We start from the raw sequence: 23,721 nt of genomic DNA, 5'->3' as shown, positions 1-23,721 counted from the left end.
CCTTGTGGTGTAAATAGAGAGTGGTAACTAATATACTAGAGGGGGTTGGCCCTAACTAAATACACATCTAAAATATGGGGACCCACAAATGAACGACATCTAAATATTAGTCCCTCTTTTCTTCCCTGGGCCACCCCCTTGTGGTGTGAATAGAGAGTAGTAACAACTAACACTAGAGGGGGTTGGCTCTAAATACACATCTAAAATATGGGGACCCCACAAATGAAATAACATCTAAATATGGGGACCCCACTTCTAAATACACATCCATATTATATAAACTACTTATAAAACAATAAAGTAGTAGATAAAAAATAAAGATTACTTGCATACCCTCCAATAGATAGGTTGTGCCCAAAAATCTATTCCATATCATGATTCTAACCCTTTGATTTGTGGACGCTTTTAAGTTGTAATTTTTTTTAATTTTTTTGAGGTTTTTATTTTGTCATTGTTTTCATCTTTCCAAGTTGTCTATATTACATTTAAATCTATCTAAGGACTTGGATCATCAATTTAAAAAGATTTTTGGGCACTGCCACTTACGGTGGGACGAACAAATGAATCACATCAATTTAAAAAGATTTTTGGGAACTGCCACTTATGGTGGGACGAGCAAATGAATCACATAAAAAAAGATGAGAAAGAGAGTTCTTAAACTAACCATACTAGCCACTTTTCAGTTTTACTCTCAGTTGTGAGGGAGAATTCCTGAAAATAGACAAACAATGAAACAATTTTAGCCATAAACATCTGAAAATTGTAGTCTTAAAATTAATCTTCTTAGCCACAACAATTTTAGATAGGCATTTGCAAGTTAAGTGCAAAAGTATCTGAAAACAGAACGCAGATGAAGAGATTGAAAAGGGAGATTATGGACAAAAGGAACTGATACTATTTGATAGATGAATAAAATTCAAGACAGAAATTAGATGCAAAGAGAGGAATGCATATATAAAATGGATTTCAATTTAGAGAGTTGAGAGCTAGGGTTTTCACAGAGCCTTAATAATCTCAGCTCTCATTTTATAATATCCTAGAATAAAAGGGTTTCTTGAAAGCCCACAAGCTCTGGTGAAATGGGTTTTGGTAGAAACTAAACTGTTAATGGGTTTAGAAACATTTAAAACGAACTTGGTGTCAAAACAGAGGAAATGTGAGAGAAAGTACCTCTTGTCCTTGACGCCATGAAATCAAGGCTCAAGACCGCTCTCTCTCTCTCTCTCTCTCTCTCTCTCTCTCTCTCTCTCTCTCTCTTCAACTTTCTTTCCTCTTGGAGCCTTTCAAATTCAAAACAAGGAGAGGCCAAACGGTACCATCTGATATTTAGAATCTAACGGCTAGAAATCACCTTTTGAAATCTTAGCCGTCGGGTATTTTTAATTTTTGACTTTTTTCTTGACCAAACGGTCAACTTTGTTTGAATTTGGGTGGTTTAATTTTGAGATGATCCAACGGCTTGGGGTGATTTTGAATTAATTTCTTGAAAAGCGATAGGCTACTGATGTTGGCACTACCATCTTTTGATAATTGCACTACCTCAGATGGCAGCTTGTGAGCTTTCAAGTGACAAATAACAGCAACTACCCTTCACTAAAACAGATGAGAAAGAGTTCTTAAACTAACCTTAATAGCCACTTTCAGTTGTACCATAGGTCTTGCCCAAAAAACTTTTCGAAAGGAAGATTCTAACCCTATGATTCGTAGATGCTTTTAAGTTGTATTTTTTTTTAAAATTTTCTTGAGGTTTTTATTGCCATTTTTAAAAACTTTCTAAGCCATCTTGTTACATTTAAATTTATCTCAGCGCTTGGATCATCAATTTAAAAAGAAACAAATGACTCGCATCTAAGTATGAGGGCGCCACTTTACTTTTGTAAGTATACTGATGTATCACATAAAATCGCCACCTATCAAATAATAGACAAAAAAAAAAAAAAAAGATTACTTGCATTCCCCCGTTATCTTCTCTTTAAGACGATTTGTGGATTTTTTATGTTGTCATTTTTTTATTTTTGTAGATTTTTATGTTGTTCACATAATATGAAATGAACAGATCTCTCTGTGGGGCTTGTCTACAATACATGGATAAACCATGCTTGTACCAATGGTGGTTACACCACATGCGGTGCCAATGAAAATTGTGAGGTTCAACACGAAACTAAAAGATCTAGGCCTAATATAGTAATATTATATTGAATAAACCCTTAGGATCCATGGTTACCTTGCTTGTATGGGTTACTAGGGGGCTAGGCCCTGAGCCTCTAGGGTCAATGAACCTATATGATTTAACTGACCGTGGGCTTGGGCCTAGGGCCTAGACATAGCTGCCTGGGACCCATTGAAAGTAATAGTATGGAGGATATACCTCAGATGGCCTTGTGAGCCCTGCACAAATAACAGCACCTTCAGATATTAGTCCATCATCTACAAAATGACTAGAATAGATGAGAGAGAGTTCTAAAACTAACCTGAAGATAGACAAAAAAAAATGAGAATTAATAAGGGTACTTGACAACGTGCCAAAAAATTTCGAGACTAGCATGATCTAGCCGCTGCTGCGACTCCTTCCAATTTGGCTTTGAGCTTTGCTACCAGATGAAGTAGACGGTCTGGACTTGAGATTTTTTACAAACCACTAAGAACAAGATGGTTTAAAACCCTCACACACAGAGACCTCACACCAAGAACAAGATGATGGCTTAGACCACTCACACAGACCCTTTACATTGTTACATTGTTACATACATACATGAGCCCCACAAACAAGAACATACATACAAACAAGAACAAGATAGACCCCAGAAATAGGTACAGAGTACATACATACACAAGCCTACACAATCATGCATAAGTTCTCCAAAAGGGTCTTCATTCAGGCTTGTTGTAACACTTTTTCTCCATATATTTGAGTTGCTCTCACCCACGTTGTCTGTGAGACTCCATGTATTTTCATCGAAAGACACACTCATGTATCATATAATATCATCACGTTAATGTTTTATATAAAAAATAAAAATTACTAGCATACTCTTGTTGTAGAGGTTCGTGCCCCTAAAATGGTGGTGTACCCTATGGAGATTGGCTGCCTTTCATGGGTTGAATAAACCCTAGGATTGGTTACTCTGCTTGTATAGCTACCCCCTACCTTAAATGGTGCCTTTCATGGGTTAGGGCCAAGACATACTACCCAGGCCCCCGGACCCATTGTACGTAATCACAACGGATATACCTTAGATGACCAATTGCGAGCTTTTCAACTGACAAATAGCTGCAAATATTAGAGAAAAAACCTTCAAATATTAGTCTCTTATCTGCAAATCACTAGAAAAAGATAAGAAAGAGAGTTCTTAAACTGACCTTACCAGCCACTTTCAGTTGTCGTGAGTGAGAATTCCTGAAAAAACCTTCAAATATTAGTCTCTCAGCTGCTTGAGAATTCCTGAAGAGTCCCAATTACTCACAGTTGTATCATATAAAACCGCCATTTATAAAGATTACTTGTAGTTAAAAAAATAAAAATAAAGATTACTTGCATACCCTCGGTATCGATCAATAGGACATGTCCCAAAAATCTTCTCTATAAGATGATTTTTGGATTTTTTTTTATGTTGCCATTTTTTTGTAGATTTTTATGTTGTTCTTTTGAACATTTTAAGTTGTCTATGTGACATGATTTTATTTGAGGGTTTGAATCATCATAGGAGATGGATTTTTGGGACCAGGCCACTCGATAGGGAGCCCAAGAACCAGTTATTGGACTCAAATTTACGTTCACATAATCTCAAACGAACAGATCGCTGTGGGGCTTGTCTACAATACATGGATAAATTCTACATTGAATGAACCATGCATGATTATTGGCTAGGGCGTCAAAACCTAGCTGATCCTGTGGAGAACACCTACAATAGCAACTTCAAATTACCCTGCACAACAGCACCTTCAAATTAGTCTATCATCTACAAAATCACTACAATAGATGAGAAAGAGTTCTACAAAATCGCCACTTTCAGTTTTACTCTCTATTCAAGAACTTGTGAGTGAAAATTCCTGAAGATAGACCAAAAAAAATGAGAATTAATAAGGAGGTAAAAAGGATACTTGACAATGTGCCAAATAAAATTTCGAGACTAAGAATCAAATGTCCTCTACACACCGAGCATGATCTAGCCACTGCTGCGACTCCTTTCCAATTCGGCTTTGAGCTTTTCTACTAGAGGAAGATCGAAACCGTACAACGGTCTAGACTTGAGAATTTTTACAAACCACTAAGAACAAGATGGTTTAAAACCCTCACACAGAGACCTCACACCAAGAACAAGATGGTTTAGTCCACTCACACAGACCCTTTACATTGTTACATAAGTTGTGACTCTCATAGAACTACATGAGTCCCACAAACAAGAAACATACATACATACACAAATACGCAAGAACATATGTACAAACAAGAACAAGAAGGTTTAGACCCCAGAAGGTACATACTACATACAAACACAAGCCTACACAATCATGCATAAGTTCTCCAAAATCATTCATGCTTGTTCTAAGTATACTGATGTATCATATAAAATCGCCACTTATCAAATAATAGACAAAAAAAAAAAAAAAAAGATCACTTGCCAAAAATTATCATATGGAGATGGATTTTTGGGATGAGGCCTACCAATGGTGAAGAACAGTTGCATTCACTCGTTGTACGTGCCCCAAAAATCTTATATCTATAGGATGATTTTTAAACATTTGATTTGGGCAATGATATTTTCACTCCCCCTGCAGTACGCATACGCTCCCCTTTTAACTTGATCGGACATCAAAAAGAGTTAAGTTTGCCCACTGTTCACATTATAAAGGGGGCGCATGCGTACTGCTGGGGGACTGAAAATATCATCGCCCTTTGATTTGTGGATGGGTTTATGTTACTATTTCTGGTTGGTTTTATGCTGTCATTTTTTTTTTTTTTTTTGAAGTTTCTAAGTCGTCAATGTTACATAGATCAGAGGGTATTTTGAATCATCTTAGGGAGACGATTTTTGGGGCATGTGCTTCCTATGCTGAGGACCAAGATTTTATGAAATCTAAAATATAAGGTCCCCACTTTACATTTTGTTGGCATGTATTTACGTCGAAATACACACTCATGTATCATATGATATCATCACTTGTAAATAAATAATGTTTTGTATAAATAAAATTAAAATTTACTTCCATACTCTCGTTTTAGATAGGTCGTGCCCCTAAAATTTTCACCATAGGATGATTTTAATCCTTTTATTTGTGAAAGGTTTTTTATTTTATCATTTTTTTATTTGTAGAGTTTTTTTTTTTTATGTTGCCATTTTTTGAAATGAATTTATTGAACATTTGAAGGTTTGTATCATCATATGGAGAATATTTTTGGAGCACGACCAACCCATGGCGGGGACCAACAAATGAATGACATCTACATTCATATTAAAATAAAGATTACTTATATTCCCTCCCCAAAAATCTTTTCCATAATATGATTCTAACCCTTTGATTTGTGGATGTTAAATTTTTTGTCATTTTTCGAACTTTCTAAACTGACTATAAAGGGCTTGGATCATCAATTTGAAAATGATTTTTGGGCACAATGGGGACAAACAAATGAATCACATCTGAATATGGGGGGCCCCATGCTGTTTGTTGTGGATGCATTTAAATTGAAATACATTGTTGTATCATATAAAACCGCCATTTATAAAAAAAAATAAAGACTACTTGCATTCCCTCGTTATCGATAGGCCATGTCCCAAAAATCTTCTCTATAAGATGATTCTAACCCTTTTATTTGTGGGATGTTTTTATGTTGTCATTTTTTTATTTTTGGAGATTTTTATGTTGTTATTTTGAACCTTTTAAGTCGTTTAAGTGACATAAAATATAATTGGGAGTTTGAATCATCATACTGGGGATTTTTGGGACGAGGCCTACCAATTAATTGTGTTCGTTTAAGATTATGCCAAACGATTGTGAGCCTAGCCGATCTTGTGGAGAACCCCACTCCTACCAATGAAACTTGTGAGGTTCAATGCGAAACTAAAAGATCAATGCCTAATATTATCTTGACTAATCCCCTAGGACGGTTACCCTGCTAGTATGGGGGGTTGCTAAGGGATTGGTTAGGGTCAATGAACCTATATGGTTCGACCGTGGGTTAGGGCATAGACAAGTGGCCCGGGACCCATTGAAAGTAATCATAGGCCTCAGATGGCAGCTTGTGAGCTTTCAAGTGACAAATAACAGCAACTACCCTTCACATTAGGTAAAAAACCATCAAATATTACTCTATCATCTGCAAAATCACTAAAACAGATGAGAAAGAGTTCTTAAACTAACCTTAATAGCCACTTTCAGTTTTACTCTCAGTTGCTTGAACCTATTCAAGAAGTTGTGAGCGAAAATTCCTGAAGACAAAAAAATGAGAATTAATAAGGAGGAAAAAAGGGTACTTGACAATGTGCCAAATAAATTACAGGACTAAGAATCAAATGTCCTCTACACATCAAGCATGATCTAGCTGTTGCTGCGACTCCTTCCAATTCAGCTTTGAGCTTTGCTACCAGAGGAAGTAATCGAAACCGTATAACGGTCTAGACTTGAGAATTTTTACAAACCACTAAGAACAAGATGGTTTAAAATCCTCACACGGACCTCACACCAACAACAAGATGGTTTAGACCACTCACACAGACCTTTACATTGTTAGATAAGTTGTGACTCATAGAAGAAACATACATGAGCCCTACAAACAAGTACATACATACATACTACACAATCATGCATAAGTTCTCCAAAAGGGTCTTCGTTCAGGCTTGTTCAAACACTTTTTCTCCATTGCCAAGAATCAGGATCCCACATAATAAGTAAAACTTCTCTGGATGTCAGAAATTTTGATATAAAATGAATTATGTTTACCTCAGCTGCCTGAGTCTCCTTATATTTGATTTGCCCTCACCCACCTTGTTTGTGAGACTCCATGTATTCTCATCGAAATACATACTCATGCACATATAAGATCATCACTTATAAAACGTTAATGATTTATATAAAAAATAAAAATTACTTGCATACTCTTGTTGTAGATAGGTCGTGCCCCTAAAATTTTGACCGTAGGATGATTTAAGCCCTTTATTTGTTAAGGGTTTTATGTGGACGATTTTAATGTTGCCATTTTTTTTTTAACTTTGAGGGTTTGTATCAACTTTTGGAGAATATTTTTTGGGGCACGGCCAACCTTCAAATGAACGACATCTAAATATGAGGACCCCACTTTAATTTTCTTCTTCTTGTAGGGATATTATTTATATTACAATACACATCCATATTATATAAACCACTTATTGAACAATAAAGTAGTAGATAAAAAATAAAGATTACTTGCATACCCTCCTATAGATAGGTTGTGCCCAAAAATCTATTCCATATCATGATTCTAACCCTTTTATTTGTTGAGGCAAAAAAGTCGTAATTTTCTTTCCAAGTTGTCTATATTACATTTAAATATATCTAAGTGCTTGGATCCTCAATTTAAAAAGATTTTTGGGCACTGCCTACTTATGATGGGACAAACAAATGAATCACATCTAAAGTGAGAGCCCTACGCAGGTACGGCCTCAAGCTCAGGGCTAGTAGGGCCTAGCCAATCCAGTGGAAAACATCATCAATGGTCATGGAGATTGGCTGCCTTTCATGGGTTAGGGCTTTTAAGACATACTGCCCAGGCCCCGGACCCATTGTACGTAATCGCAGAGGATATACCTTAGATGGTGTTTTCAACTGACAAATAACTGCAACTACCCTGCACATTAGAGAAAAAACCTTCAAATATTAGTCTCTTACCTGCAAATCACTTCAAAAAGATGAGAAAGAAAATTCTTAAACTAACCTTACAAGCCATTTTTTCAGTTTTACTCTCAGCTGCTTGAACATATGCAAGAAGTTGTGAGCGAGAATTCATAAAAATAAATGAAAAAAGGAGAATTAATAAGGAGGTAAAAAGGGTAGCCAAATAAATTTCAAGATTAAGAATCAAATGACCTCAACAGACCGAGCATGATCTCGTTGCTGCTCCAATTCGGCTGTGAGCTTTGCCGCCAGAGAAAGTAATGGAAACCGTACAATAGTCTGGACTCTTTGGCAAACCACTTTTAGTTACTCTCAGTTGCAGAGGAGTGAAATCTTCAGCTGGAACTTAGACTCCCCACCAAGAACAAGATGGTTTAAACTTTTAGTTACTCTCAGTTGCAGAGGAGTGAAATCTTCAGCTGGAACTTAGACTCCCCACCAAGAACAAGATGGTTTAAACTTTTAGTTACTCTCAGTTGCAGAGGAGTGAAATCTTCAGCTGGAACTTAGACTCCCCACCAAGAACAAGATGGTTTAAACCATTCACATAGACCTCACACAGTGTTACATAAGCTGTGACTCATACACTAAGAAAAAAATGGTTTAGACTTTAGACTACTCACACAGACCTTCACTTCATAGTGCTACATAAGTTGTGACTCATAGAACATACAGCCTCACAAACAAGAACATAGATTAGCCCCACAAATAGGAACATACATACACAAACCCACAAAAACATACATAAGTTGGTACTCAAAAGAACCTAGTGGTGCTTTAGGGTCTCCATTCAAGCTTGTTCTACAATTACCACAAATCTGGATTGACTTCTCTGGATGTCAAAAAATTTGATATAAAATGAATTACTGTACATTTTACCTCAGCTGCCCAAGTCTCCTTGTAATGATTTGCTCTCACCCATGTACCGACCTTTGTCTTCGAGTCCATGTATTTACGTCGAAATACACACTCACGCATCATAAAATATCATTACACATCCAAGTATCATATAAAATCTTCACTTATAGATCAATATAGTAGATAAAAAATAAATATTACTTGAATTCCCTCCTTGTACCATAGGTCTTGCCCAAAAAACTTTTCGAAAGGAAGATTCTAACCCTTTGATTTGTAGAGGCTTTTAAGTTGTATTTTTTTTTTTGAGGTTTTTATTGCCATTTTTTAAAACTTTCTAAGCCATCTTGTTACATTTAAATTTATCTCAGCGCTTGGATCATCAATTTAAAAAGAAAAAAATGAATCGCATCTAAGTATGAGGGCCCCACTTTACTTTTGTAAGTATACTGATGTATCATATAAAATCGCCACTTATCAAATAATAGACAAAAAAAAAAAGATTACTTGCATTCCCCCGTTTTCTTCTCTTTAAGATGATTTGTGGATTTTTTATGTTGTCAGTTTTTTATTTTTGTAGATTTTTATGTTGTTATTTTGAACTTTTTAAGTCATCTATGTGACATGAAATATATTTGAGGGTTTGAATCATCATATGGAGATGGATTTTTGGGATGAAGCCTACCGGTGGTGTGGACCACACTTTACATGTTTTTTTGTTTGGATTAGTCACATGTCAAGAAGAGTAGGCCAACCGATAGGGATCCCAAGAACCAATTACTAGACTTAAATTTATGTGATAAATCCGCTCATTCTGATTACTCGGGACACCCAGCAGATGTACGTGGCAATCAACCCCACTGAATCCTTCTGATGTGAAGTACATCAGACCCTCTGCAGTCATTGACTGGGTGTCCCGAGTAATCCAAAGGGGCGGATATATCACATCCCGTAAAAAAAATAAAGATTGCTTGCATACCCTCGTTATCGATAGGTCATGTCCCAAAAATTTTCTTTATAAGATGATTTGTGAATGTTATTATGTTGTTATTTTGTTTTTGTAGATTTTTTTTTGTTGTCGTTGTTTTGAACATTTTAAGTTGTCTATGTGACATGAAATATATTTGAGGGTTTGAATCATCATACGGAGATGGATTTTTGGGACCAGGCCTACCCATGGTGAGGGACCAGACTTTACTTCTTTTCTTTTACCATGCCACTCGAGAGCCCTTATTGGACTCAAATTTACGTTTAATTTTGAGTCCAATAATTGGTTTTGGAATCACAATATGTTCACATAATCCGGCTAGGCCCCCCACAAACCATGCTTGTATAACCCTGCATGGCTAGGGCATCAAACCAAGGGCTAGTAGGGCCTAGCCGATCCTGTGGAGAACACCACCATTGGTTTACACCCGATGCGGTACCCAATGAAAATTGTGAGGTTCAACGTGAAACTAAAAGATCTAGGCCTAATATTTGGTGCAACTTGGGTCAATTTTTTGGAATTCGGGATTACCTTTAAATCGGGTCAGGGTCGGATTGATTCCAATTCATTTTTCAGCAAAAGCTCAACTCAACTCAACCCAAGCCGTTCCCCTACTAACCCTTAGGATCCTTGGTTAGTACCTTGGTTGTATGGGTTACTAGGGATTGGCTAGGCCCCGGGCCTCTCGGGTCGATGAACCTATATGGTTTGACCGTGGGCTCGGGCCTAGACATAGCAGCCCGGGACCCATTGAAAGGAATCCCAGGACCCCTTTGAAAGTAATAACAGGGGGGGAATATATACCTCAGATGGCCTTGTGAGCTATCGCGTGACAAATAACAGCAACTACCCTGCACAAAATCAACACCTTCAAATATTAGTCTATCATCTAAAAAGTTAAATAGCCACTTTCAGTTTCTCTCAGCCACTTGAACATATATTCAAGAACTTGTGAGCGAAAATTGCTGAAGATAAACAAAAAGAAGAAGAAGAGAATTAATGAGGCAAAAAGGGTACTTAACAATGTGCCAAATAAATTTTGAGACTCAGAATCAAATGTCCTCTACACACCCAGCATGATCTAACCGCTGCTGCGACTCCTTCCAATTCGGCTTTGAGCTTTGAAACCAGAGGAAGTAATCGAAACCGTACAACGGTCTGGACTTGAGAATTTTTACAAACCACGAAGAACAAGATGGTTTAAAATCCTCACAGACCTCACACCAAGAACAAGAGGGTTAGACATCTCTCACATTGTTACATAAGTTGGGCCGAATAGAACATACATACATGACCCCACAAACAAGAACATACACATAAGACCCCAGAAATAGCTACATACTACATACATACACAAGCCTACACAATCATAAGTTCTCTCCAAAAGGGTCTTCATTCAAGCTTGTTCTAACACTTTTTCTCCATTGCCAAGACCTGATCTAGAGCTACCACAAATCAGGATCTCACCTAGATGTCAGAAAATTTGAAATAAAATGAATTACTAATATCTTTACCTCACCCACCTTGTCTGTGAGGCTCCATGTATTTTCATAGAAATACAAACTCATGTATCATATAATATCATCACTTATAAAACGTTAATGTTTTATATAAAAAATAAAAATTACTTGCATTGATGTAGATAGGTCGTGCCCCTAAAATTTTCACCATAGGATGATTTAAGCCCTTTATTCGTTAAGGGTTTTTATGTGGAGGATTTTAACGCTGTCATTTTTTTTCTTACTTTCTAAGTCGTCAATGTTACACTGAATTTTATTATGTGTTTGGGGGTTTGTATCAATTTTTGGAGAATATTTTTGGGGCGCGGCCAACCTATGGTGATGACCAACAAATGAATGACATCTAAATATGGGGACCCCATACTTTTATTTTTATTTTTGGGGCGCGGCTAAATATTAAAATACACATCCATATTATATAAACCAATTATAAAACAATAAAGTAGTAGATAAAAAATAAAGATTACTTACATACCCTTCTATAGATAGGTTGTGCCCAAAAATCTATTCCATATGATGATTCTAACCCTTTGATTTGTGGAGGCTTTTAAGTTGTAATTTTGTTTTTTATTTTTTTGGAGGTTTTTATTTTGCATTGTTTTCATCTTTCCAAGTTGTTTATATTAAATTGAAATATATCAAAGGGCTGATCATCAATTTAAAAAGATTTTTGGGCACTGCCACTTATGGTGGGACAAACAAATGAATCGCATCTAACCCTACGCAGGTACGGCCTCAAGCCTGGAGCTACTAAAGCCTGGAGCTAGTAGGGCCTAGCCAATCCAATGGAAAACACCATCAATGGTGGTTACACCCCATGGAGATTGGCTGCCTTTCATGGGTTACATTCCTAGGATTGGTTACTCTGCTTGTATAGTGCCTTTCTTGGGTTAGGGTCTGGACCCATTGTACCTCCCTTTCTTGGGTTAGGGTACGGTCCCTACCTTATATAGTGCCTTTCTTGGGTTAGGGTCCGGACACATTGTACATATATACCTTAGAGATAAAACCTTCAAATATTAGTCTCTTTGCCTGAAAATCAATAGAAAAAAGATGAGAAAGTGAGTTCTTATTTTTTTTTTTTGTTGAGAAAGTGAGTTCTTAAACTGACCTTAATAGCCACTTTTTCAGTTTTACTCTATTCAAGAAGTTGTGAGCGAGAATTCCTGAAAATAAATGACAAAAAGGAGAATTAATAAGGAGGTAAAAAGGGTACATGAAAATGAGCCAAATAAATTTAAAGATTAAGAATCAAATGACCTCAACAGACCAAGCATTATCTTTTGTTGCTGCTGTGACTCCTTCCAATTCAGCTGTGAGCTTTGCTGCAGCAGAAAGCAATGGAAACCGTACACAATAGTCTGGACTTTTTGCAAACCACTTTCAGTTTACTCTTAGTCGCAGAGAAGTGAAGAAATCGTCAGCTGGAACTACTGTGTTACATAAGCTGATGGTTTAAAACATTCACATAGAAATCGTCAGCTGGAACTACTGTGTTACATAAGTTGAAACTCATACAACATTTATATACATAAACCACTCACACTAAGAAAAAAATGGTTTAGACTTTAGAGCACTCACACAGACCTTTGCTACATAAGTTGTGACTCATAGAACATACAGCCCCCCACAAACCCACAAACCCACAAACACATACATAAGTTGGGTCTCAAAAGAACCTAGTGTGGGGTGCTTTTTAAGGTCTCCATTCAAGCTTGTTCTACAATTTTTCTCCATTGCCAAGTCTGTCACTAATTGCCACAAATCTGGATCCCATCTAATAAGTAAAACTTTTCTGGATGTCAGAAAATTTGATATAAAATGAATTACTGTACATTACCTCAGCTGCCCAAGTCTCCTTGTAATTGATTTGCTCTCACCCATCTACCGACCTTTGTTTTTGAGTCCATGTATTTATGTCGAAATACACACTCACGCACCATAAAATATCATTACACATCCAAGTATCATATAAAATCATCACTTATAGAACAATATAGTAGATAAAAAATAAATATTTCTCGTGTCCAAAAATCTTTTCCAAAGGAAGATTCTAACCCTTTGCTTTGTGGAGGCTTTTAAGTTGTATTTTTTTAATTTTTTTGAGGTTTTTATTGTCATTTTTAAAAACTTTCTAAGCCATCTTTGTTACATTTAAATTTATCTAAGGGTTTAGATCAATTTAAAAAGATTTTTGGGCACTGCCTACGTAGGGTGGGGACAAACAAATGAATCGCATCTAAATACAGGGTGAACGAAACTGCCAGATCTGTGGATTTCCAATTTCTTATTTAAACAGCAAACTTAGAAATCTGATTTTTTTCACTGTCAGCTGCTGAATTAGAAATCCAAGAATTTGATCCGATCCAAATTACAATGCAAAAAGGGCTAGAAATGTGAGAAATCCAAATCAAAATCTTCTTGGCATCCAAACGGGCCCTTATAGAACAATATAGTAGATAAAAATAAATATTACTTGAATTCCCTCCTTATACCATATAGGTTGTGCCCAAAAATATTTTCCAAAGGAAGATGATTCTAACCCTTTGATTTGTGGAGGCTTTTAAGTTGTATTTTTATTTTATTTCTTGAGGTTTTTATTGTCATTTTTTTAAACTATTAATCCGTCTTTGTTACATTTAAATTCATCTAAGGGCTTGGATCATCAATTTAAAAAGATTTTTGGGCACTGCCTACCTAGCAAACAAATGAATCGCATCTAAATATGGGGGCCCCACTTTACATTTTTTAAGTATACACACACACTGACACACACACACACACCACTGATGTATCATATAAAATCATCGCCACTAATAAAACAAAAGAATAATAGACAAAAAAATAAAAATAAAGATTACTTTGCATTCCCCGTTATCGATAGGTCATGTCCCAAAATTCGTCTCTTTAAGATGATTTTAAACCCTTCGATTTGTGGATGTTTTTATGTTGCATTTTTTTTGTGGAGATTTTTTATGTTGTTATTTTGAACCTTTTAAGTCGTCCGTGTGACATGAAATTTGAGGGTTTGAATCAGCATAGGGAGATGATTTTTGGGACACAACCTACCTATGGTGAGGAACAACAAATGAATGGCATTTTAATGTGAGGGCACACACACTTCCTTTTTTGTTGGGCATGTATTCATGTTGAGGTATACATTCCAAATAATATAGGGGTGGTTATATACCTCAGAGCTTGTGAGATTTTAAGTTACAAATAACCGCAACTACCCTACACATCAGAGAAAAGACCTTCAGATATTAGTCTATCATCTGCAAAATCACTAAAAAGGATGAGCTAGTTCGTAAACTAACCTTAGTTTTTACTCTCAGCTGCTTGACCATATTCAAGAAGTTGTGAGAGAGAATTCCTGAAGATAGATGAAAAAGGAGAATTAATAAGGAGGAAAAGGGTACTTGAAATTGCACCAAATAAATTTCAAGACTAAGAATCAAATGTCCTCAACATACCGAGGCATGATTTTGCCGCTGCTGCGACTCCTTATAATTCAGCTGTGAGCTTTACACCAAATAAATTTCAGTTTACTCCAGTTGTGACTCATACATACATAAACCACTCACACAGACCATCACACTGTTACATGAGTTGTGACTCATAGAATATACATACACTACTCACACAGGCCCACACAAACATACATAAGTTGTAACTCAAAAGAACCTACTGTGGTGCTTTAGGGGTCTCCATTCAAGCTTGTTCTTCAACTTTTTCTCCGCTGCAGTCTGTCAATGATCTAGAATTACCACAAATAATTCCACCTAATAAATAAAATCTCTCAGGGTGTCAGAAAATTTGATATAAAATGAATTACTATACGTTTACCTCAGCTGCCCAAATCTCCCTGTATTTGATTTGCTTCTCACCCATGTATTGGCCTTTGTCTGCGAGTCCATGTAGTTATGAATCCAATTCGAATTCTGCATTAAGGATTTTACATCATTCATCAAGAGAGAGAGAGAGAGAGAGAGATCCAAAATGCCAGTATGAAAATTTACCTGCAAACAATGAAACAATGTGTACATTGTTTGGGTTTGCACTGCATATTTGTAGCACCCTTTTCCTACAACTGATTTATGAACATTGGATGCCCAATACAAGAAGATGGGCATATATTAGTGGCATGATATATTTGTTCCAAACCATAAACATCTGAAAATTGTAGTCTTAAAATTAATCTTCTTAGCAACAACAATTTTAGATAGGCATTTGCAAGTTAAGTGCAAAAGTATCTGAAAACAGAACGCAGATGAAGAGATTGAAAAGGGAGATTATGGACAAAAGGAACTGATACTATTTGATAGATGAATAAAATTCAAGACAGAAATTAGATGCAAAGAGAGGAATGCATATATAAAATGGATTTCAATTTAGAGAGTTGAGAGCTAGGGTTTTCACAGAGCCTTAATAATCTCAGCTCTCATTTTATAATATCCTAGAATAAAAGGGTTTCTTGAAAGCCCACAAGCTCTGGTGAAATGGGTTTTGGTAGAAACTAAACTGTTAATGGGTTTAGAAACATTTAAAACGAACTTGTTGTCAAAACAGAGGAAATGTGAGAGAAAGTACCTCTTGTCCTTGACGCCATGAAATCAAGGCTCAAGACCGCTCTCTCTCTCTCTCTCTCTCTCTCTCTCTTTTCAACTTTCTTTCCTCTTCTTCCAGCCTTTCAAATTCAAAACAAGGAGAGGCCAAACGGTACCATCTGATATTTAGAATCTAACGGCTAGAAATCACCTTTTGAAATTTTAGCCGTCGGGTATTTTTAATTTTTGACTTTTTTCTTGACCAAACGGTCAACTTTGTTTGAATTTGGGTGGTTTAATTTTGAGATGATCCAACGGCTTGGGGTGATTTTGAATTAATTTCTTGAAAAGGGATGGGCTACTGATGTTGGCACTACCATCTTTTGATAATTGCACTAACTCATCTTATCTTTTATTATTTATACAGCTGTCAAAGGTTTTTACAGTTTCCTTTTTTAAGAAATTCTGCAGCTTTCTGCATTGCAGATGGCTTGCCATTTATTTTTCTAAGGTTTGTCATCTCCTCTACTTCAATATGGATGCTCGAAACGCAAGTAAAATTTTCTAAAATTTTCATATGAATCTCTCTACATTGATTTTTTTGAAGGGTGCTTCATCCCTCGACATTGGAAGGTTTTCTATGGGCTGTGGAATTGGCATTCTTTCTTACGTGGTACGCCTTTGTTTATAGTTTATTACTTACCCAAATGTAGTATTAGCAGTCACCAAAGATTATTTAGGCTCCATTTCTTTCAACATGAAATGGGCAAAAAACAAATTTTACGCTCATTTTTCAACTAAAAAATGGGTGTAAATTTTGTTTAATGTAAAAATGAGCTAAAATTGGCACTAACTGGTAATTTCTAACAAATGAATCGCATCTAAATATGAGGGCCCCACTTTACTTTTGTAAGTATACTGATGTATCATATAAAATCGCCACTTATCAAATAATAGACAAAAAAAAAAAAGATCACTTGCATTCCCCGTTATCGATAGGTCATGTCCCAAAAATCTTCTCTTTAAGATGATTTGTGGATTTTTTATGTTGTCACGTTTTTATTTTTGTAGATTTTTATGTTGTTATTTTGAACTTTTTAAGTCGTCTATGTGACATGAAATATATTTGAGGGTTTGAATCATCATATGGAGATGGATTTTTGGGACCAGGCCTACCCATGGCGAGGGACCAGACTTTACTTCTTTTCTTTTACTATGCCACTCGAGAGCCCTTATTGGACTCAAATTTACGTTTAATTTTGAGTCCAATAATTGGTTTTGGAATCACAATATGTTCACATAATCCGGCTAGGCCCCCCACCAACCATGCTTGTATAACCCTGCATGGCTAGGGCGTCAAACCAAGGGCGAGTAGGGCCTAGCCGATCCTGTGGAGAACACCACCATTGGTTTACACCCCATGCGGTACCCAATGAAAATTGTGAGGTTCAACATCAAACTAAAAGATCTAGGCCTAATATTTGGTGCAACTTGGGTCAATTTTTTGGAATTCGGGATTACTTTTAAATCGGGTCAGGGTCGGATTGATTCCAATTCATTTTTCAGCAAAAGCTCAACTCAAGCCAACCCAAGCTGCACCCCTACTAACCCTTAGGATCCGTGGTTAGTACCTTGCTTGTATGGGTTACTAGGGATTGGCTAGGCCCCGGGCCTCTAGGGTCGATGAACCTATATGGTTTGACCGTGGGCTCGGGCCTAGACATAGCAGCCCGGGACCCATTGAAAGGAATCCCAGGACCCCATTGAAAGTAATAACAGGGGGGGATATATACCTCAGATGGCCTTGTGAGCTATCGCGTGACAAATAACAGCAACTACCCTGCACAAAATCAGCACCTTCAAATATTAGTCTATCATCTAAAAAGTTACTGCAGTAGATGCGAAAGAGAGTTTTAAAACTAACCTTAAATAGCCACTTTCAGTTTCTCTCAGCCACTTGAACATATATTCAAGAACTTGTGAGCGAAAATTCCTGAAGATAGACAAAAAAAAGAGAAGAGAATTAATGAGGCAAAAAGGGTACTTAACAATGTGCCAAATAAATTTCGAGACTCAGAATCAAATGTCCTCTACACACCCAGCATGATCTAACCGCTGCTGCGACTCCTTCCAATTCGGCTTTGAGCTTTGCTACCAGAGGAAGTAATCGAAACCGTACAACGGTCTGGACTTGAGAATTTTTACAAACCACTAAGAACAAGATGGTTTAAAATCCTCACAGACCTCACACCAAGAACAAGATGGTTAGACATCTCTCACATTGTTACATAAGTTGTGACAAATAGAACATACATACATGATCCCACAAACAAGAACATACACATAAGCCCCAGAAATAGCTACATACTACATACATACACAAGCCTACACAATCATAAGTTCTCTCCATTGCACGTAATCACAGCGGATAGATGACCAATTGTGAGCTTTCAACTGACAAATAACTGCAACTACCCGTACATTAGAGAAAAAACCTTCAAATATTAGTCTCTTATCTGCAAATCACTAGAAAAAGATAAGAGAGTTCTTAAACTGACCTTACCAGCCCCCACTTTCAGTTGTCGTGAGTGAGAGAATTCCTGAAAATAGACAAACAATGAAACAATTTTAGCCATAAACATCTGAAAATTGTAGTCTTAAAATTAATCTTCTTAGCCACAACAATTTTAGATAGGCATTTGCAAGTTAAGTGCAAAAGTATCTGAAAACAGAACGCAGATGAAGAGATTGAAAAGGGAGATTATGGACAAAAGGAACTGATACTATTTGATAGATGAATAAAATTCAAGACAGAAATTAGATGCAAAGAGAGGAATGCATATATAAAATGGATTTCAATTTAGAGAGTTGAGAGCTAGGGTTTTCACAGAGCCTTAATAATCTCAGCTCTCATTTTATAATATCCTAGAATAAAAGGGTTTCTTGAAAGCCCACAAGCTCTGGTGAAATGGGTTTTGGTAGATCTGAAATGATAAAGAAGAAAACCCATTTGACAGCTACTATATTCCTCAAAATCAAAGTAAAAAATAAAAACCATGGTTGTATCTTCTCAGGTCAGAAAACAACAAACAAAAAATCTTAATCTCAACAAAGAAAAGAGAATTGCAAATGCAACATATTACAGTAGACCCACCCACTCACAGAGAATGAAACATCATAAACTAAACTGTTAATGGGTTCAGAAACATTTAAAACGAACTTGTTGTCAAAACAGAGGAAATGTGAGAGAAAGTACCTCTTGTCCTTGACGCCATGAAATCAAGGCTCAAGACCTCTCTCTCTCTCTCTCTCTCTCTCTCTCTCTCTCTCTCTCTCTCTCTCTCTGTTTTCAACTTTCTTTCCTCTTCTTCCAGCCTTTCAAATTCAAAACAAGGAGAGGCCAAACGGTACCATCTGATATTTAGAATCTAACGGCTAGAAATCACCTTTTGAAATTTTAGCCGTCGGGTATTTTTAATTTTTATGACTTTTTTCTTGACCAAACGGTCAACTTTGTTTGAATTTGGGTGGTTTAATTTTGAGATGATCCAACGGCTTGGGATGATTTTGAATTAATTTCTTGAAAAGGGATAGGCTACTGATGTTGGCACTACCATCTTTTGATAATTGCACTACCTCAGATGGCAGCTTGTGAGCTTTCAAGTGACAAATAACAGCAACTACCCTTCACATTAGGTAAAAAACCATCAAATATTACTCTATCATCTGCAAAATCACTAAAACAGATGAGAAAGTGTTCTTAAACTAACCTTAATAGCCACTTTCAGTTTTACTCTCAGTTGCTTGAACCTATTCAAGAAGTTGTGAGCGAAAATTCCTGAAGACAAAAAAATGAGAATTAATAAGGAGGAAAAAAGGGTACTTGACAATGTGCCAAATAAATTACAAGACTAAGAATCAAATGTCCTCTACACATCAAGCATGATCTAGCTGTTGCTGCGACTCCTTCCAATCCAGGTTTGAGCTTTGCTACCAGAGGAAGTAATCGAAACCGTACAACAGTCTAGACTTGAGAATTTTTACAAACCACTAAGAACAAGATGATTTAAAATCCTCACACGGACCTCACACCAAGAACAAGATGGTTTAGACCACTCACACAGACCTTTACATTGTTGTAGACACCCCATTTTGCTCCGCTCTGATCAACAAAGAAATTGGGGTTTCGCTGTCAATTTTCCAGTATTTTCTATTCCCGTGTCCGCCTCGTATGTTTCCTCGATCTTTTCAGGTTATTGCGGTCATGTGTTGCGTTTTCCTGCTGAGTGTTGAGAAGAGTTATTCAAAAAAATCCAAAGCAGAGAGAATTGGGACCCGTTTGATGGGCCTGCATTGAATATTTTGGTAAGATTTGAATCAAGCAAGTTGGCCCATGTAAAAAGCATTCAAGTCATTTGCAGGGTTCACTATGGTTTTCAAAGATCAAATAAAAATAAAGAAAAAATGTTTGTCCAACCTGGAATGGGGTTCACTAAGTTAAAGTAAGCAGGGCCCACCAAAATTTCGATGAATGGATCTCATGGAAAATTCGGCTAAAGAATGGGCCTAGCTTTTGGTTGAGAGATTTAAAATGGAGTGGCCCACTAAATATGCGTGGGGCCCACCCAAGGTAATTCAATCTTATTCTTCGGGGTCCGTATTGAAATCTAACGGAAAAAGAGTTGGTTGCCACCCATTAAACAATGTGGAGTGATTTAAGAGGTGGTGTAACCGATCCACATGGCGGCCTATCAATCGGACGGCCAAGATCAGCTTGTGGCAATGAATTAGAAGAACGAATCATTTATTCGGTAGGCCATTGAAATGGATGGTTCGGATCACTCAATGGAAATGATTTTGGCGACCCATTCTTGTTGTGGCCCATCAATTGAATAGCTAGGATCATCCTATAGAAGATGTTCGGAGACACAGCCCGTTTGCATCGTGGCCCATTAATGGACATTTCGGATTGTCCTATGGTGGTCAGTTGCGACGTGTAATTAATTGGACGGTTCGGGTGGTCCTATGGAAATCAATCAGGGGAGCTTTGGACGAATGTGGAAAGGGGGGTAATTTTGTCATTCGAAAAAGATCAAAAGCAGCCATTGTATTAAAATAGAAGAGAATAATCGTGGGAAAGAAAAATCCCTCGACTGATAAGGAATTACCCATAAGCAATACAATATTGCTATGCATGAGTGGCAGCCAAAAAAAGAAAACTTCCTTTGTCAATAGCATCACCGAAAATATATAAAGAATGAATGCTGTATAGGCAAGAAAAAAAAGGGTAGTATTTTGGGCAAGCAGGGAATGAGGGAAAGAGATTTTTTTGATAAGGCAAAGGGATTATTGGTGGGAAAAGAGGAGGAGAAGGGATAGCAGAAGGCACGCTCTGTTTCTTTCAAGGGAGAGATAGAAGAAAAAAAGAGAGAGCAAAAGAGGTGGCTCGGTTTTCTTCCCAACCCCAGCCGACATTCTATCTTCCTCTCCCCCACTCAACCTCCCTCTCGTCTCTCTCTGGTTCGATATAGAACCAAAAACAGAGTGTCTCACTCTCGGTTTTTCCTCTTCTCCATACACCCTCTGTTTTTCTGCTTCCCCCTCTATCCCTCTGTTTTTTTTTACTCTCCCTCCCTCACTATCAAACTCTCTCACTCTCTCACTCTCTCAATTCCAATCTCAATCTCTCTATCTCCTCAAGCTCTCTCTCTTGGTTTTCTCGTTTTTTTTTTTTAAAAAAAAACCGTGAAAAACAGCAATACTCTGTTTTTCGGTCTCTCTCTCTCTCTCTCTCTCTCTCTCTCTCTCTCTCTCTTTCTCTCTCTTTTTCTCTCTATCCACGATCTGTTTTGCTCCTTACACCACCCTCTGTTTCTTTTTCTTTCTTCAACTTCCCACCACCCTCCGGTTTTTCCCACTCTCATTTCTCTCGATCTCTAGCTCTCTCTCTGCTGTTATCTCTCAACTCTTTATCTGTCAAACTCTATTTGTGTCTCTCATCTATCACTCATCATCTTCTCTAGAAAAAGAGAGCATCTCTTTGTTCTCGATCACTCTCGAACTCTCTGTATCCCTGTTCTCTCCCTCTGTGTTTCTCACTATCTCTATTATTCTCTCTCTCTATCTATATCTCAATCTTAGTTTCTCTTATTACATCCCCTTCTATCACTCTACTATTCTCTCTACCTATCTGTCTCCCCATCTTTCTCTCTCTCGTTCCCCATCAACAGAAAAAAAGAAATATAAAAAAAAAACAAAGAAAAAAAGAAAGAAAGCGGAAGCGGATCGTGCGGCGGCGGGATTTTCGGATTTTTCGGCTCTTTGACTCGGCAGAGATCTCGCCTACAGGTTAGTACACTATTCTCAGATTTTTCTCAGATGATTTGGTATATTTTCAGATTTTTGCATGATTTTTAAGCATTTAAATGAATTTAATGTAATATTAAATGTGTATGCTCAAAATCATGATCTGCATGAGTGTTTCAAATCCGTTTCATCCCAAAATTTAATACAATGTTCTACTAAAATGGAGTAAAATAACTATCGGATTGGATCGGACATTTGATCAACGGTTTTTTAGAATTTGAGTGAAGAGTGGTATTTTATATAAAATATTGGCTGAGTAATTACGAAATTCGAAAAAAATAGCCATCTCAGGATGATCTATTTTTTTGAATTTAAAATTTTTCTTGTGTTCACCACATCAGAACAAGGTTGGAGGACATTTTCCGGAATCGTAATTTTCTCGAAAATCGTGTTTTAAAAATAGAAAACTCTTCAAAAATATCTTTTCGACGAAGAAAAATAAAATATATAATAAACGAATTCCAAAATTAATGAAATTTCGTAGGAAAATAATATAACGCTGATACATTCTACCATGAATTTTTGAGAATTTTTGGAATCGGTTTGGTGTATTATTTTATGCTTTCTTTGAAAATTATCAGATTTTGGGAGAATTTTTACAGACATCAGATCACAGATAAAATTCCCAAAATTTTTACAGTAGTCTTATATTCTATATTTCTAGTTGCTGTAAAATGTTCAAGTGATTTAGATCTTGTTTCATATGGGATGTATTGTTAATTCATAATCTTGTCTGAACATTAAAAAATCCGAAACTGATAGTAAATCGTTTTCAAAATTCATGAAAATCTCACAGCATGCTATGTTTACTTATATCTAGTTACTGTAGAAATTTCAATGAATTTAGATTCCTATTTGTAGTAGTTTCTGTCTTATTTTTGCAATCTGATCAATTAATCGTTAATTCGAAATTAAATATGAGCTTAATGTAAAAATATGCAAAACTCTTCCAGTAAGCTACATTTCATCATATCTTGCTGCTGTAGAAGTTTCAACTCATTTCAAATTCGTTTGCTACAGTTTCACTTCTAAAATCACTCATACGTTTAAAATTGATAAAATTCATTGAAAATTCGAAATTAATTGAAAATCATCTGAAAATCTCTAAAGAACCTTAAATCTCTGTCACATATTAACTCCTTAATCCATTGAAACAGAAATCTTAGGATCTTTATATTTTTCTGGAAAAATGGCCAGTGCATCCATAATCGTATCCAAATTGCAACCGATCTTTGACAATTTGAATATTTAAGCTATAGCATGTTGTTGGCTCCGAGGTTACTGTCCACGAAAATCCTGAGATATGCCAGGCAATAAGATGCTATAACCTAAGTATTAAATTGCACAAGGAAAGAGCGCACGATCCCCTTCCTTGGATGTTATTCTGGGCCGAAATTGGTGAACCCTAGAACCATTGGTAATCCTTAAATGTCCAGAAACTGAAAATCCCTGAAATCTGAAATTCATTAACTTCAAGAACTTGAATCGATTTGTCTCGAGTCTTTTGGAACCATTGGATTATGGTTTCCGTCATAAGAACCATTAGAGCCCAATTTAGGAACATTGGTGTCAGGTC

At 36.6% G+C, this 23,721-nt stretch overlaps 4 long non-coding RNA genes across 4 annotated transcripts in view; all 4 read right to left on the bottom strand.

Moving 5' to 3' along the window:
- The window catches only part of LOC143887558 (uncharacterized), a 115,677-nt gene extending 101,236 nt beyond the window's left edge, over nucleotides 1-14,441 (bottom strand). Inside the window, exon 1 of the long non-coding RNA XR_013254249.1 lies at nucleotides 14,423-14,441. This is a non-coding gene — a long non-coding RNA (uncharacterized LOC143887558). The remainder of the gene's footprint in view (nucleotides 1-14,422) is intronic.
- LOC143887038 (uncharacterized) lies at nucleotides 6,434-7,979 on the bottom strand. Its single transcript, XR_013253998.1, has 2 exons — nucleotides 7,910-7,979; nucleotides 6,434-7,822 (listed from the first exon to the last, which is right to left on the bottom strand). It is a non-coding gene; the product is annotated as an uncharacterized LOC143887038 (long non-coding RNA).
- On the bottom strand, nucleotides 8,540-12,298 carry LOC143887569 (uncharacterized). Its single transcript, XR_013254276.1, has 2 exons — nucleotides 10,735-12,298; nucleotides 8,540-10,563 (listed from the first exon to the last, which is right to left on the bottom strand). It is a non-coding gene; the product is annotated as an uncharacterized LOC143887569 (long non-coding RNA).
- A 260-nt stretch (nucleotides 14,442-14,701) lies between the features above and the next one.
- LOC143887037 (uncharacterized) lies at nucleotides 14,702-20,057 on the bottom strand. Its single transcript, XR_013253997.1, has 6 exons — nucleotides 19,900-20,057; nucleotides 19,550-19,617; nucleotides 15,252-15,322; nucleotides 15,079-15,173; nucleotides 14,921-14,989; nucleotides 14,702-14,754 (listed from the first exon to the last, which is right to left on the bottom strand). It is a non-coding gene; the product is annotated as an uncharacterized LOC143887037 (long non-coding RNA).
- Between the last annotated feature and the right edge of the window lie 3,664 nt (nucleotides 20,058-23,721).

Source organism: Tasmannia lanceolata, unplaced genomic scaffold (genome assembly GCF_043159265.1).
Source record: "Tasmannia lanceolata isolate RefF3 unplaced genomic scaffold, GAP_Taslan_0.1 ptg000012l, whole genome shotgun sequence".
Classification (NCBI taxonomy): domain Eukaryota; kingdom Viridiplantae; phylum Streptophyta; class Magnoliopsida; order Canellales; family Winteraceae; genus Tasmannia; species Tasmannia lanceolata.
The sequence above is the reverse complement of the archived record's forward strand: the minus strand, read 5'-3'. Positions and strand labels throughout refer to the sequence as shown.